At 45.4% G+C, this 17,359-nt stretch overlaps 5 non-coding genes across 5 annotated transcripts; all 5 read right to left on the reverse strand.

The window, feature by feature from the left end:
• Window positions 1–5,157: 5,157 nt before the first annotated feature.
• trnat-ugu (transfer RNA threonine (anticodon UGU)) lies at window positions 5,158–5,231 on the reverse strand. The gene has a single exon. It is a non-coding gene; the product is annotated as a tRNA-Thr (tRNA).
• A 453-nt stretch (window positions 5,232–5,684) lies between these two features.
• Window positions 5,685–5,757, reverse strand: trnak-uuu (transfer RNA lysine (anticodon UUU)). Its single transcript has one exon. It is a non-coding gene; the product is annotated as a tRNA-Lys (tRNA).
• A 5,312-nt stretch (window positions 5,758–11,069) lies between these two features.
• trnat-ugu (transfer RNA threonine (anticodon UGU)) lies at window positions 11,070–11,143 on the reverse strand. The gene has a single exon. It is a non-coding gene; the product is annotated as a tRNA-Thr (tRNA).
• Window positions 11,144–11,596: 453 nt separating this feature from the next.
• trnan-guu (transfer RNA asparagine (anticodon GUU)) lies at window positions 11,597–11,669 on the reverse strand. The gene has a single exon. It is a non-coding gene; the product is annotated as a tRNA-Asn (tRNA).
• Window positions 11,670–13,257: 1,588 nt separating this feature from the next.
• Window positions 13,258–13,330, reverse strand: trnak-uuu (transfer RNA lysine (anticodon UUU)). Its single transcript has one exon. It is a non-coding gene; the product is annotated as a tRNA-Lys (tRNA).
• Between the last annotated feature and the right edge of the window lie 4,029 nt (window positions 13,331–17,359).

Here is a 17,359-nt window from a genome sequence, read left to right on the forward strand (position 1 = left end):
ATCCTGGCCGCGAGGTTTGCTAGTGTCACACGGGAGGGTTTAAACTAGTATGGCAGGGGGGTGGGTACGGGAGCAATAGGTCAGAAGGTGAGAGCATTGAGGGAGAACTAGGGAATAGGGACAGTGTGGCTCTGAGGCAGAGCAGACGGGGAAAAGTTGCTGAACACAGCGGGTCTGGTGGCCTGAAGTGCATATGTTTTAATGCAAGGAGCATTACGGGTAAGGCAGATGAACTTAGAGCTTGGATTACTACTTGGAACTATGATGTTATTGCCATTACAGAGACCTGGTTGAGGGAAGGGCAGGATTGGCAGCTAAACGTTCCAGGATTTAGATGTTTCAGGCAGGATAGAGGATGATGTAAAAGGGGAGGCGGAGTTGCGCTACTTGTTCCCACAGCTATACTGCGAGAGGACACCTCAGAGGGCAGTGAGGCTATATGGGTAGAGATCAGGAATAAGAAGGGTGCAGTCACAATGTTGGGGGTATACTACAGGCCTCCCAACAGCCAGCGGGAGATAGAGGAGCAGATAGGTAGACAGATTTTGGAAAACAGTAAAAACAACAGGGTTGTGGTGATGGGAGACTTCAACTTCCCCAATATTGACTGGGACTCACTTAGTGCCAGGGGCTTAGACGGGGCGGAGTTTGTAAGGAGCATCCAGGAGGGCTTCTTAAAACAATATGTAAACAGTCCAACTAGGGAAGGGGCAGTACTGGACCTGGTATTGGGGAATGAGCCCGGCCAGGTGGTAGATGTTTCAGTAGGGGAGCATTTTGGTAACAATGACCACAATTCAGTAAGTTTTAAAGTACTGGTGGACAAGGATAAGAGTGGTCCGAGGATGAATGTGCTAAATTGGGGGAAGGCTAATTATAACAATATTAGGCGAGAACTGAAGAACATATATTGGGGGCGGATGTTTGAGGGCAAATCAACATCTGACATGTGGGAGGCTTTCAAGTGTCAGTTGAAAGGAATACAGGACAGGCATGTTCCTGTGAGGAAGAAAGATAAATACGGCAATTTTCGGGAACCTTGGATGACGAGTGATATTGTAGGCCTCGTCAAAAAGAAAAAGGAGGCATTTGTCAGGGCTAAAAGGCTGGGAACAGACGAAGCCTGTGTGGCATATAAGGAAAGTAGGAAGGAACTTAAGCAAGGAGTCAGGAGGGCTAGAAGGGGTCACGAAAAGTCATTGGCAAATAGGGTTAAGGAAAATCCCAAGGCTTTTTACACGTACATAAAAAGCAAGAGGGTAGCCAGGGAAAGGGTTGGCCCACTGAAGGATAGGCAAGGGAATCTATGTGTGGAGCCAGAGGAAATGGGCGAGGTACTAAATGAATACTTTGCATCAGTATTCACCAAAGAGAAGGAATTGGTAGATGTTGAGTCTGGAGAAGGGGGTGTAGATAGCCTGGGTCACATTGTCATCCAAAAAGACGAGGTGTTGGGTGTCTTAAAAAATATTAAGGTAGATAAGTCCCCAGGGCCTGATGGGATCTACCCCAGAATACTGAAGGAGGCTGGAGAGGAAATTGCTGAGGCCTTGACAGAAATCTTTGGATCCTCGCTGTCTTCAGGGGATGTCCCGGAGGACTGGAGAATAGCCAATGTTGTTCCTCTGTTTAAGAAGGGTAGCAAGGATAATCCCGGGAACTACAGGCCGGTGAGCCTTACTTCAGTGGTAGGGAAATTACTGGAGAGAATTCTTCGAGACAGGATCTACTCCCATTTGGAAGCAAATGGACGTATTAGTGAGAGGCAGCACGGTTTTGTGAAGGGGAGGTCGTGTCTCACTAACTTGATAGAGTTTTTCGAGGAGGTCACTAAGATGATTGATGCAGGTAGGGCAGTAGATGTTGTCTATATGGACTTCAGTAAGGCCTTTGACAAGGTCCCTCATGGTAGACTAGTACAAAAGGTGAAGTCACACGGGATCAGGGGTGAACCGGCAAAGTGGATACAGAACTGGCTAGGCCATAGAAGGCAGAGGGTAGCAATGGAGGGATGCTTTTCTAATTGGAGGGCTGTGACCAGTGGTGTTCCACAGGGATCAGTGCTGGGACCTTTGCTCTTTGTAGTATATATAAATGATTTGGAGGAAAATGTAACTGGTCTGATTAGTAAGTTTGCAGACGACACAAAGGTTGGTGGAATTGCGGATAGCGATGAGGACTGTCTGAGGATACAGCAGGATTTAGATTGTCTGGAGACTTGGGCGGAGAGATGGCAGATGGAGTTTAATCCGGACAAATGTGAGGTAATGCATTTTGGAAGGGCTAATGCAGGTAGGGAATATACAGTGAATGGTAGAACCCTCAAGAGTATTGAAAGTCAAAGAGATCTAGGAGTACAGGTCCACAGGTCATTGAAAGGGGCAACACAGGTGGAGAAGGTAGTCAAGAAGGCATACGGCATGCTTGCCTTCATTGGCCGGGGCATTGAGTATAAGAATTGGCAAGTCATGTTGCAGCTGTATAGAACCTTAGTTAGGCCACACTTGGAGTATAGTGTTCAATTCTGGTCACCACACTACCAGAAGGATGTGGAGGCTTTAGAGAGGGTGCAGAAGAGATTTACCAGAATGTTGCCTGGTATGGAGGGCATAAGCTATGAGGAGCGATTGAATAAACTCGGTTTGTTCTCACTGGAACGAAGGAGGTTGAGGGGCGACCTGATAGAGGTATACAAAATTATGAGGGGCATAGACAGAGTGGATAGTCAGAGGCTTTTCCCCAGGGTAGAGGGGTCAATTACTAGGGGGCATAGGTTTAAGGTGAGAGGGGCAAGGTTTAGAGTAGATGTACGAGGCAAGTTTTTTACGCAGAGGGTAGTGGGTGCCTGGAACTCACTACCGGAGGAGGTAGTGGAAGCAGGGACGATAGGGACATTTAAGGGGCATCTTGACAAATATATGAATAGGATGGGAATAGAAGGATACGGACCCAGGAAGTGTAGAAGATTGTAGTTTAGTCGGGCAGTATGGTCGGCACGGGCTTGGAGGGCCGAAGGGCCTGTTCCTGTGCTGTACATTTCTTTGTTCTTTGTTCTTTATTCACTCAGGAAAAAGATAATGTTGTGGAGGAGAATGCTGAGACCCAGGCTAATAGAATAGATGGCATTGAGGTACGTAGGGAAGAGGTGTTGGCAATTCTGGACAGGCTGAAAATAGATAAGTCCCCGGGTCCTGATGGGATTTATCCTAGGATTCTCTGGGAGGCCAGGGAAGAGATTGCTGGACCTTTGGCTTTGATTTTTATGTCATCATTGGCTACAGGAATAGTGCCAGAGGACTGGAGGACAGCAAATGTGGTCCCTTTGTTCAAAAAGGGGAGCAGAGACAACCCCGGCAACTATAGACCAGTGAGCCTCACGTCTGTAGTGGGTAAAGTCTTGGAGGGGATTATAAGAGACAAGATTTATAATCATCTAGATAGGAATAATATGATCAGGGATAGTCAGCATGGCTTTGTGAAGGGTAGGTCATGCCTCACAAACCTTATCGAGTTCTTTGAGAAGGTGACTGAACAGGTAGACGAGGGTAGAGCAGTTGATGTGGTGTATATGGATTTCAGCAAAGCGTTTGATAATGTTCCCCACGGTAGGCTCTTGCAGAAAATACAGAGGCTGGGGATTGAGGGTGATTTAGAGATGTGGATCAGAAATTGGCTAGCTGAAAGAAGACAGACGGTGGTGGTTGATGGGAAATGTTCAGAATGGAGTTCAGTTACAAGTGGAGTACCACAAGGATCTGTTCTGGGGCCGTTGCTGTTTGTCATTTTTATCAATGACCTCGAGGAAGGCGCAGAAGGGTGGGTGAGTAAATTTGCAGACGATACTAAAGTTGGTGGTGTTGTCGATAGTGTGGAAGGATGTAGCAGGTTACAGAAGGATTTAAATAAGCTGCAGAGCTGGGCTGAGAGGTGGCAAATGGAGTTTAATGTAGAGGAGTATGAGGTGATTCACTTTGGAAGGAATAACAGGAATGCGGAATATTTGGCTAATGGTAAAGTTCTTGGAAGTGTGGATGAGCAGAGGGATCTAGGTGTCCATGTACATAGATCCCTGAAAGTTGCCACCCAGGTTGATAGGGTTGTGAAGAAGGCCTATGGAGTGTTGGCCTTTATTGGTAGAGGGATTGAGTTCCGGAGTCAGGAGGTCATGTTGCAGCTGTACAGAACTCTGATACGGCCGCATTTGGAGTATTGCGTACAGTTCTGGTCACCGCATTATAGGAAGGACGTGGAGGCTTTGGAGCGGGTGCAGAGGAGATTTACCAGGATGTTGCCTGGTATGGAGGGAAAATCTTATGAGGAAAGGCTGATGGACTTGAGGTTGTTTTCGTTGGAGAGAAGAAGGTTAAGAGGAGACTTAATAGAGGCATACAAAATGATCAGGGGGTTAGATAGGGTGGACAGTGAGAGCCTTCTCCCGCGGATGGAAATGGCTGGCACGAGGGGACATAGCTTTACACTGAGGGGTAATAGATATAGGACAGAGGTCAGAGGTAGGTTCTTTACGCAAAGAGTAGTGAGGCCGTGGAATGCCCTACCTGCTACAGTAGTGAACTCGCCAACATTGAGGGCATTTAAAAGTTTATTGGATAAACATATGGATGATAATGGCATAGTGTAGGTTAGATGGCTTTTGTTTAGGTGCAACATCGTGGGCCGAAGGGCCTGTACTGCGCTGTATCGTTCTATGTTCTATGTTCGATGTAATCATTCAATCTTTGCTCACAGACATCGCTGACAAACATTCAAAATGTTCCTACTGGATTTCCTGAGGTCAAACCTGTCGTGCATTCAAAGGAAAATACTGCACATGTTGTGAATCTGCATGAGAAACTAAAAATGATTGGATTAAAGCTCATAAAATTTGAGGATGTCTGCGGAGCCAGACACAAAGCTAATGTTTCAAATCCATGTGATCCTTATTCCGAGCTGAAGCGAGGTTACATGCAATGGAGTCGATGAGGAAAATGGAAGTTGCGTGAAAAGTGGGAGATATGGAAGTTTGAATCAAGTTCGACATAAATCAAGGGAAAGCAATCTTGAAGGTCAGTACCACAGAAATTTTGCCAACGTTTTCAGTGTTCACCATTAAATGAGGAGCATTCTTCACAGGCTACATGCTTAAACCTGAATGTATAAAGGTACTGCTGAGATTTGAACTCAGGATCTCCTGTTTACAAGACAGGCGCTTTAACCATCTAAGCCACAGCACCAATCTGTAAGACAATTTTGCAAATGTAGAACAGATTTCAATTGTTTTGATTAAACATCAGTATTGTTGATTTCTCCTGCTGACTTTGAGAGTGCAAATTAAAATATTCATCGCCACTGGGCTTTTGACACTGTAAAAATTGCAGTTATTCTGAAAGTTAATAATTTAAAAGCAGTTCTGCAGGAAAGGAGCATACAAACAGGAAATATTTTGCGAATTGGTAAATGATTAAACATGGCCAGAAAACTATAGTGGTATAATGCAGGACAAGACCAGGAGAGAGTTTAAACGTCAACTGAAAATCTAGCAAAAATCCTTGAAAATTCTGGACGGCTGTTGCAATTTGGCAAACACGACGTTGTCACGGTTCTTCCACTTTCCATAAAGCATCCTGCATTCTTTATTTTTATTTCCGACCGTTCATTGGGAAGCAAACGCCTTGAGCCAAAATCAAAGCCCTGACATGGACTTGAACCCTGGACCATCAGATTAAAAGTCTGATACTCTACCAACTGAGCTACCAGGGCCCAATGTAAAAATGTTCTCATAGCTCACTTCAAAGTCTCATATTGTATCTTTTGAATTTCCTTCACTGGTCATTCAGCCTCTCCAGCTCATTTCCCTCGCAAGCAGACCGGCAGCCTCCCTTTGGTTTCCTTTCTCAAATTCTTCAACTTGGACTCGCATTTTACCAATGATCAGTGATGTGACAACTGTTGTTACCCAGGGACATGCACTGGGACTTCAAGACATTGAAGATTACGGTTAGTTCGCTGAGATATCAGTGGGAAGCTGCAGAGATACGGATTGTATTTTAAGAGGGGGAATAAAGGGTGTCATCTGTTGTTTGTTGTGGCAGAGTGTGAACGCAAGTAAGCTCATCTAGAAAACTAACAAATTATGCAAATCGCAAATTTCAGGGTGTCAATAGATCTGTCAACACCACATCTTCATGGAAAATGCCCAACAATTTATCCCGCCCGAATCGTTCTTGCTAACATGCAGCAACATATATCGTCCAATAAAAAAGCAAATTACTGCGGATGTGAAATCTGAATTAAAACAGGAAATGATGGAAAATCTCAGTGGGTCTGGCAGCATCTGTGAAGAGAGAACCGAGCTAACGTTTCGAAGTTGGGTCACTCTTCATCTGAGTAAATCATTTAATCATTCAATCTTTGCTCACAGACATCGCTGACAAACATTCAAAATGTTCCTACTGGATTTCCTGAGGTCAATCCTGTCGTGCATTCAAAGGAAAATACTGCACATATTGTGAATCTGCATGAGAAACTAAAAATGCTTGGGTGAAAGCTCATAAAATTTGAGGATGTCTGTGGAGCCAAACACAAAGTTAATGTTTCAAATCCGTGTGATCCTTATTCAGAGCTGAAGCGAGGTTACATGCAATGGAGTAGATGAGGAAAATGGAAGTTGCGTGAAAAATGGGAGATAGAACATAGAAAATACAGCACAGAACAGGCCCTTCGGCCCACGATGTTGTGCCGAACCTTTGTCCTAGATTAATCATAGATTATCATTGAATTTACAGTGCAGAAGGAGGCCATTCGGCCCTTTGAGTCTGCACCGGCTCTTGGAAAGAGCACCCTACCCAAACTCAACACCTTCACCCAACACCAAGGTCAATTTGGACATTAAGGGCAATTTATCATTGGCCAATTCACCTAACCGGCACATTTTTGGATTGTGGGAGGAAACCGGAGCAAACCCACGCAGACACGGGGAGGACGTGCAGACTCCGCACAGTCAGTGACCCAAGCCGGAATCGAACCTGGGACCCAGGAGCTGTGAAGCAATTGTGCTATCCACAATGCTACCGTGCTGCCCTTGAGAACAAATAAATCTACACTATATCATTTAACCGTAATCCATGTACCTATCCAATAGCTGCTTGAAGGTCCCTAATGTTTCCGACTCAACTACTTCCACAGGCAGTGCATTCCAAGCCCCCACTACTCTCTGGGTAAAGAACCTACCTCTGATATCCCTCCTATATCTTCCACCTTTCACCTTAAATTTATGTCCCCTTGTAATGGTTTGTTCCACCCGGGGAAAAAGTCTCTGACTGTCTACTCTATCTATTCCCCTGATCATCTTATAAACCTCTATCAAGTCGCCCCTCATCCTTCTCCGTTCTAATGAGAAAAGGCCTAGCACCCTCAACCTTTCCTCGTAAGACCTACTCTCCATTCCAGGCAACATCCTGGTAAATCTTCTTTGCACCTTTTCCAAAGCTTCCACATCCTTCCTAAAATGAGGCGACCAGAACTGTACACAGTACTCCAAATGTGGCCTTACCAAAGTTTTGTACAGCTGCATCATCACCTCACGGCTCTTAAATTCAATCCCTCTGTTAATGAACGCGAGCACACCATAGGCCTTCTTCACAGCTCTATCCACTTGAGTGGCAACTTTCAAAGATGTATGAACATAGACCCCAAGATCTCTCTGCTCCTCCACATTGCCAAGAACTCTACCATTAACCCTGTATTCCGCATTCATATTTGTCCTTCCAAAATGGACAACCTCACACTTTTCAGGGTTAAACTCCATCTGCCACTTCTCAGCCCAGCTCTGCATCCTATCTATGTCTCTTTGCAGCCGACAACAGCCCTCCTTACTATCCACAACTCCACCAATCTTCGTATCATCTGCAAATTTACTGACCCACCCTTCAACTCCCTCATCCAAGTCATTAATGAAAATCACAAACAGCAGAGGACCCAGAACTGATCCCTGCGGTACGCCACTGGTAACTGGGATCCAGGCTGAATATTTTCCATCCACCACCACTCTCTGACTTCTATCGGTTAGCCAGTTCGTTATCCAACTGGCCAAATTTCCCACTATCCCATGCCTCCTTACTTTCTGCATAAGCCTACCATGGGGAACTTTATCAAATGCCTTACTAAAATCCATGTACACTACATCCACTGCTTTACCTTCATCCACATGCTTGGTCACCTCCTCAAAGAATTCAATAAGATTTGTAAGGCAAGACCTACCCCTCACAAATCCGTGCTGACTATCCCTAATCAAGCAGTGTCTTTCCAGATGCTCAGAAATCCTATCCTTCAGTACCCTTTCCATTACTTTGCCTACCACCGAAGTAAGACTAACTGGCCTGTAATTCCCAGGGTTGTCCCTAGTCCCTTTTTTGAACAGGGGCACGACATTCGCCACTCTCCAATCCCCTGGTACCACCCCTGTTGACAGTGAGGACGAAAAGATCATTGCCAACGGCTCTGCAATTTCATCTCTTGCTTCCCATAGAATCCTTGGATATATCCCGTCAGGCCCGGGGGACTTGTCTATCCTCAAGTTTTTCAAAATGCCCAACACATCTTCCTTCCTAACAAGTATTTCCTCGAGCTTACCAATCTGTTTCACACTGTCCTCTCCAACAATATCGCCCCTCTCATTTGTAAATACAGAAGAAAAGTACTCGTTCAAGACCTCTCCTATCTCTTCAGACTCAATACACAATCTCCCGCTACTGTCCTTGATCGGACCTACCCTCGCTCTAGTCATTCTCATATTTCTCACATATGTGTAAAAGGCCTTGGGGTTTTCCTTGATCCTACCCGCCAAAGATTGTTCATGCCCTCTCTTAGCTCTCCTAATCCCTTTCTTCAGTTCCCTCCTGGCTATCTTGTATCCCTCCAATGCCCTGTCTGAACCTTGTTTCCTCAGCCTTACATAAGTCACCTTTTTCCTCTTAACAAGACATTCAACCTCTCTTGTCAACCATGGTTCCCTCACTCGACCATCTCTTCCCTGCCTGACAGGGACATACATATCAAGGACACGTAGCACCTGTTCCTTGAACAAGTTCCACATTTCATTTGTGTCCTTCCCTGCCAGCCTATGTTCCCAACTTATGCACTTCAATTCTTGTCTGACAACATCGTATTTACCCTTCCCCCAATTGTAAACCTTGCCCTGTTGCACGTACCTATCCCTCTCCATTACTAAAGTGAAAGTCACAGAATTGTGGTCACTATCTCCAAAATGCTCCCCCACTAACAAATCTATCACTTGCCCTGGCTCATTACCCAGTACTAAATCCAATATTGCCCCTCCTCTGGTCGGACAATCTACATACTGCGTTAGAAAAGCTTCCTGGACACACTGCACAAACACCACCCCATCCAAACTATTTGATCTAAAGAGTTTCCACTCAATATTTGGGAAGTTAAAGTCGCCCATGACTACTACCCTATGACTTCTGCACCTTTCCAAAATCTGTTTCCCAATCTGTTCCTCCACATCTCTGCTACTATTGGGGGGCCTATAGAAAACTCCTAACAAGGTGACTGCTCCTTTCCTATTTCTGACTTCAACCCATACTACCTCAGTAGGCTGATACTCCTCGAACTGCCTTTCTGCAGCTGTTATACTATCTCTAATTAATAATGCCACCCCCCCACCTCTTTTACCACCCTCCCTAATCTTATTGAAACATCTATAACCAGGGACCTCCAACAACCATTTCTGCCCCTCTTCTATCCAAGTTTCCGTGATGGCCACCACATCGTAGTCCCAAGTACCGATCCATGCCTTAAGTTCACCCACCTTATTCCTGATGCTTCTTGCGTTGAAGTATACACACTTCAACCCCTCTCCGTGCCTGCAAGTACTCTCCTTTGTCAGTGTTCCCTTCCCCACTGCCTCATTACACGCTTTGGCGTCCTGAATATCGGCTACCTTAGTTGCTGGACTACAAATCCGGTTCCCATTCCCCTGCCAAATTAGTTTAAACCCTCCCGAAGAGTACTAGAAAACCTCCCTCCCAGGATATTGGTGCCCCTCTGGTTCAGATGCAACCCGTCCTGCTTGTACAGGTCCCACCTTCCCCAGAATGCGCTCCAATTATCCAAATACCTGAAGCCCTCCCTCCTACACCATTCCTGCAGCCACGTGTTCAACTGCACTCTCTCCCTATTTCTAGCCTCGCTATCACGTGGCACCGGCAACAAACCAGAGATGACAACTCTGTCTGTCCTGGCTTTTAACTTCCAGCCTAACTCCCTAAACTTGTTTATTACCTCCGCACCCCTTTTCCTACCTATGTCGTTGGTACCAATGTGCACCACGACTTCTGGCTGCTCCCCCTCCCCCTTAAGGATCCTGAAGACACGATCCGAGACATCCCTGGCCCTGGCACCCGGGAGGCAACATACCTTCCGGGAGTCTCGCTCGCGACCACAGAATCTCCTATCTATTCCCCTAACCATTGAATCTCCTACAACTATTGCTTTACTATTCTCCCCCCTTCCCTTCTGAGCCCCAGAGCCAGACTCAGTGCCAGAGACCTGGCCGCTAGGGCCTTCCCCCGGTAGGTCATCCCCCCCAACAGCATCCAAAATGGTATACTTGTTTTGAAGGGGAACGGCCACGAGGGATCCCTGCACTGTCAGCCTGTTTGTTTGTTTGTTTTTTCCCCCTGACTGTAACCCAGCTATTCTTGTCCTGTACCTTGGGTGTGGTTACCTCCTTGTAACTCTTCTCAATCACCCCCTCTGCCTCCCGGATGATCCGAAGTTCATCCAGCTTCAGCTCCAGTTCCCTAACACGGTCTTTGAGGAGCTGAAGTTGGGTGCACTTCCCGCAGGTATAGTCAGTGGGGACACCGGTGGTATCCCTCACCACCCACATCCTACAGGAGGAGATATGGAAGTTAGAATCAAGTTTGACATGAAACAGGGGAAAGCAATCTTGAAGGTCAGTACCACAGAAATGTTGTCAACATTTTCTGTGTTCACCATTAAATGAGGAGAATTCTTCACAGGCTACATGCTTTAACCTGAATGTATAAAGGTCCTGCCGAGATTTGAACTCAGGATCTCCTGTTTACAAAACAGGCACTTTCACCATCTAAGTCACAGCACCAATCTGCAAGACAGGCTTGCAAGTGTGGAACAGATTTCAATTGTTTTGATTAAACATCAGTATTGTTGATTTCTCCTGCTGACTTTGAGAGTGCAAATTAAAATATTCATCGGCACTGGGCTTTTGACACTGTAAAAATTGCAGTTATTCTGAAAGTTATTAATTTAAAAGCAGTTCTGCAAGAAAGAAGTATACAAATAGGAAATATTTGGCGAATTGGTAAGTGATTAAACATGGCCTGAAAACGAGAGTGGTATAATGCAGGACAAGACCAGGAGAGAGTTTAAACATCAACTGAAAATCTAGCAAAAATTCTTGAAAATTCTGGACGGCTGTTGCAATTTGGCAAACACGACGTTGTCACGGTTCTTCCACTTTCCATAAAGCATCATGCATTCTTTATTTTTATTTCCTACCGTTCATTGGGAAGCAAACGCCTTGAGCCAAAATCAAAACCCTGACAGGGACCTGAACCCTGGACCATTAGATTAACAGCCTGATGCTCTACCAACTGAGCTACCAGGGCCCAAGATAAAAATGTTCTCATAGCTCACTTCAAAGTCTCATATTGTATCTTTTGAATTTCCTTCACTGGTAATTCAGCCTCTCCAGCTCATTTCCCTCGCAAGCAGACCGGCAGCCTCCCTTCGGCTTTCTTTCTCAAATTCTTCAACTTGGACTCGCATTTTACCAATGACTTGAGATGTGGCAACTGTTGATGCCCACGGACATGCACTGGGACTTCAAGACATTGAAGATTACGGTTAGTTCGCTGAGATATGAGTGGGAAGCGACAGAGCTACAGATTGTATTTTAAGAGGGGGAATAAAGGGTGTCATCTGTTGTTTGTTGTGGCAGAGTGTGAACGCAAGTAAGCTCATCTAGAAAACTAACAAATTATGCAAATCGCAAATTTCAGGGTGTCAATAGATCTGTCAACACCACATCTTCATGGAAAATGCCCAACAATTTATCCCGCCCGAATCGTTCTTGCTAACATGCAGCAACATATATCGTCCAATAAAAAAGCAAATTACTGCGGATGTGAAATCTGAATTAAAACAGGAAATGATGGAAAATCTCAGTGGGTCTGGCAGCATCTGTGAAGAGAGAACCGAGCTAACGTTTCGAGGTTGGGTCACTCTTCATCAGAGTAAATCATTTAATCATTCAATCTTTGCTCACAGACATCGCTGACAAGCATTCAAAATGTTCCTACTGGATTTCCTGAGGTCAATCCTGTCGTGCATTCAAAGGAAAATACTGCACATATTGTGAATCTGCATGAGAAACTAAAAATGCTTGGGTGAAAGCTCATAAAATTTGAGGATGTCTGTGGAGCCAAACACAAAGTTAATGTTTCAAATCCGTGTGATCCTTATTCAGAGCTGAAGCGAGGTTACATGCAATGGAGTAGATGAGGAAAATGGAAGTTGCGTGAAAAATGGGAGATATGGAAGTTTGACATAAAACAGGGGAAAGCAATCTTGAAGGTCAGTACCACAGAAATGTTGTCAACATTTTCTGTGTTCACCATTAAATGACAAGCATTTTTCACAGGCTACATGCTGTGACCTGAAAGTGTAAATGTATTGTTGAGATTTGATCTCAGGATCACCTGTTTACAAGACAGGCGCTTTAACCATCTAAACCACAGCACCAACCTGCATAGCATGTTTGCAAGTGTAGAACAGATTTCAATTGTTTTGAATAAACATCAGTATTGTTGATTTTTTCTGCTGATTTTGAGAGTGCAAACTAAAATATTCATCGGCACTGGGCTTTTCAAACTGTAAAAATTGCAGTTATTTCTGAAAGTTATTAATTTAAAAGCAGTTCTGCAGGAAAGAAGTATACAAACAGGAAATATTTTGTGAATTGGGAAGTGATTAAACATGGCCAGAAAACTATGTGGTATAATGCTGGATAAGACCAGGAGAGAGTTTTTACATTCACTGAAAATCTAGCAAAAATTCTTCAAAATTCTGGACGGCTGTTGCAATTTGGCCAACACGACGTTGTCATGGTTCTTCCACTTTCCATAAAACATCCTGCATTCTTTATTTTTATTCCCAACCGTTCATTCGGAAGCAAACGCCTTGAACCAAAATCAATGCTCTGACAGGGACTTGAATCCTGGACCCTCAGATTAAAAGTCTGATGCTCTCCCGACTGAGCTATCAGGGCCCATTTCAACAGTTCTCTCATAGCTCACGTCAAAGTCTCATATTGTATCTTTTGAATTTCCTTCACTGGCAATTCAGCCTCTCCAGCTCATTTCCCTCGCAAATGTTGAATCCCAAATTTCTTTATCCGTCAGTCTGGCCTCAATAAAAGTCGAGATGGATTTGCAGGTATAACATTAGTTATTTTATTCAGCTTGCAAGCTACCTAGTCCACAGTGATACAGATAACATGTTGCTCTCTGCAGCCCCGGGAACTAAGTGAATGTCCCAGACAAAGAGATCAGTACTGATACATTCAAATGGCATCAAGTTTCACATACTCGACCCCATAGGTCATCCTATGTCCCTCCTGACTTGTTTGATCTATTCTGATTGGCTCACTTCCAATCCCTTTCTCCGGCCCCTATCAATTCAACATCACTCTCATAGACACACCTCTTCCTGCTTTTTTCCATGCGGTCTAAAATCCTTTGTCTCTACTTGCCAGAATCAAAGTGGCTTATTTCTACATTACATTAGCTAATATCTCTAAAGTAACTATTTTATATCACATTCGTCATTCCCTCCTTTTATCATTCCATGATAACCGAACTATCCAATCCATAGCTACGGTTCCTCATCTAAAAAGACCTGTCGCTGCATTTCCAATTCCTGTCTTAGCCCCCCTTCATCTGCTTCACCCTCATGGATTTTAACAGTTAAATTTTTTGGGGCGGTGATCTGATCCAGTGCACCCCGCATTCTACCCATCACACATTTAAGGATGGCCAGGCCCACAAAGATGCAGCCGATAGCTACCACTCGATACATGGCCATATTTATCAACCAGTCCTTCCAACCTCCAAATCCCCAGTTACCCCAAGAGCCAGGATCCTGCATCCCATCCAAGTGATCCCGTATGCGATCCATAAATTTAGTGATGTTAGCGGTCAAGTCTTGAACTCCCACGATACACTTGCCCTGCACTATGGCGCATACCCCACCCTCACGGGCCAGAAGATAGTCAAGTGCATACCGGTTCTGCATTGCAAACAACCGTAGCTGAGACAACTCCTTGGTTATTGCCCCGAGGGCTCCCAAGGTTTCATTTCCCAAGATGGTAAGGCCGCAAATAAAATAATTCCGATCACTGACAGCCAAGGAACCCCCCACACCTCCCAGTGTCAATACGCTCAGAATGCCCCACCCGGCTGAGTGGCCCCGGTTGGGTGCAAGAACCTGAGGTTTTTTCCAGTTCTCGCAAAATTCAGCAGAGACTGCCCGGCGTGCTAACTGATTATGCAGGTTCCACGCCGAAGGTCAGTGGACTGTGGTGGGGACTAGAGTCCCTATAGCAATTCGGCGGGGAAATGGGGGTGACAAAACGTTGGTCGCTGTACCATTAAACAAAAAGTAGTATCCTTGTTCCGTGTGGAGGCTAGCATCACAATCAGCATGTCGGTTGCGTAAGGACCTCCCAGTAGCCCAGTTTATCCAACTTTGAAATGCCCATTCGGGCCGCCCAGCAATGCGGAAAGCCCTAGTCCCAACAGTGATATGAGAGACATTTGCACAGCCACAGAGGAGCTGGAGGCCGGCGTTCAATGGAACGCAAGTGGTGTTGTAACAAACGCATTGGCCAGACGCCTGGGTGATATGGCACCTCCTGTCCGTACAGGTGGGAACCAGACATGTTATATTTGTGTCCACCTCTACCAGCAAACAGCCATATCCTTCACTGCTGAAGCAATTCTCGAACGACCGTGAATCCCTATTGGGAGTGAAGTGGCTAGGTATGTACGCCCTCCACCGTCGCAGCCTATCGTACTGTGAATGGGAATTATCCCGAGGAAGGGGAAGGCAAATAGCCGGTGGTGCTGAACCCGGATCGTAAGGAAGAGTGACCTGATCGGGCAGTGGTTCGGAATGCTGACAATGAACCACCGTTTGGGGAGTGCCCCAAAGCGGTGAAACAGAAAATAACCTAGACACCGCTGCGGGGTTTGGGTAGCAGACAACCCGTCCCTGGCCATACAGACGGTGGTAAATCTGGTAGAAGAGATTCATACTACCCGGGTTTACCTCAGTTTGGCCTTTAATTAACTTAAGTGTATCTCCCGGTAACCTACGTTCTAGCTGTACTTCCCTTCTCATACGCCCCGTCCTCTCTCTAGTCCCTTTCTCTTTCTCATAGCCTCTTCCTACACTCTTCTGACAGCCTGATTTTACCTTTATTGTACCACTCTTAACACATCCAAAATCAAATTTACATGTATTCCAAAAACAAGGCAATGTCCATATAATGTTCCCTTCACATCGCCGGGACCGGTGCAACTGCTTCATGACTCCTGCATTCTCCTTAACTTTGATGACCTTCCGTGAGTCGATACCATGTCCTCGTATATGGGGGCAGCGAAGAACATCACCTTTGCATAGGTGATGTATCCTTGTAGATTGGTTGGGGCTACACAGATACATAATATTCCCCTTTTCCATGTCCATCGCCAATAACACGCCAAACGAAGTGAGGCCAAATATCAGACAGACGATGCGTAGCCACTCCATCATGCTCCACACCTGTAAAATAGCACTGGAGAAGGGAGGCAGTTTAGTATCCGATCTTTTACAGTAGTGGAGATGGACTCAATTTACAGTGATGTAGGTGGACCCAAGCACTTCGCCCCTCCACTTTAACTGCTGTGGGGGTGGTAAGGAGAACTTGGAAGGGCCTGTCCCATCGCGGCTCCGACCCCTTCCTAGTCCAATTTTTGACCATGACATAACTACCGGGCTGGACTGAAAGTGAGCTAGGTACTGGGGGCGATGGCTTGTGAGCCGCGTGGACCTGGCCATGGAGTTCCTTGAGCACTTGCGTGAGGGCTAGAACATAGGTGGTCATCTCTTCAGTCATCTGATGAAACTGAACCAGTCTGGGAACCTGCAGGCTCCAGGGAGTTCTAAGAGGCCTGCCATAAAGAATCTCAGCGGGAGAGAGCCGGGCCGGTCCCGCAGGTGTAACCCGCAGCTGGAAGAGGGCAACGGGGAGCAACTTAAGCCATGTCAGTCCCCTGTCTGCTCTTAATTTAGCCAATTTAGTTTTGAGGGTCTGATTGTGTCTCTCAACCAACCCGGCCGCCTGCGGTCTATAAGCACAGTGTAACTGCTGGCGTATGCCCAACTGTGAGCAAAACTCCTTGTTAATTTGTCCAATTAAATGAGGCCCATTATCAGAACTTAACTGAGCTGGTATACCGTACCGGGGAATGAATTCCCTCATCAAGACTTTAACCACAGTAGCAACTTTATTATCGATAGTCGGATACGCCTCGACCCATCTGCTGAACACATCCACAATGACCAAAACATATTTATAACATTGACACCTTTCCAACTCAATGTAATCCATTTGGAGCGTCTCAAAGGGACCACTGGGCAACGGGGTTTGCCCCATCCCACAAGAGATACCTTTTCCGGTGTTATATTGCTGACAAATCAAACACCGATTACTGATACTTTGGGCCAACCCCTGCATTTTAGGGTGCCACCAAGTGTCCAGCAACAAATCACTCGTCCCTTGAGCCCCACAATGAGTGCAAAGTGTACACATTCAATTACCCATAAAGCCAGCACATGAGACATATAAGTCTGATGTGCAGGCGTGGTCCATAAAGAGGAAACAGAATCATATGTACAACCTAACCGTTTCCACATTTGTTTATCACTCTCAGGAGCGTCCTCCTGTAATCTTATGACGTCTTGGATGGTTGGCATTGACTTGTCAGAAGCAGACATATTTATAGTAGATCGTTTAGTCTGACTTAACATCTTAGGCATCTTAACATCTGAAGGAATCTTTAATTTATAGGATCTTAACCTGTCAAACCACGCCAAGTTTGGGGGAAGCTTAGTTGATGAATCAAGTCCTGGCGCAATACGACAAGTTGTAAGATTTATAATATTTGTAGACTGTGTTAAGTTGTTCGATTCCTTGTATTATTCGACTGTGTATAGTTGAAGGAATTTATATCATCTCTGCTCTTCGGTTATCAGT

This window comes from Scyliorhinus torazame, chromosome 4 (assembly GCF_047496885.1).
Source record: "Scyliorhinus torazame isolate Kashiwa2021f chromosome 4, sScyTor2.1, whole genome shotgun sequence".
In the NCBI taxonomy this organism is placed as follows: domain Eukaryota; kingdom Metazoa; phylum Chordata; class Chondrichthyes; order Carcharhiniformes; family Scyliorhinidae; genus Scyliorhinus; species Scyliorhinus torazame.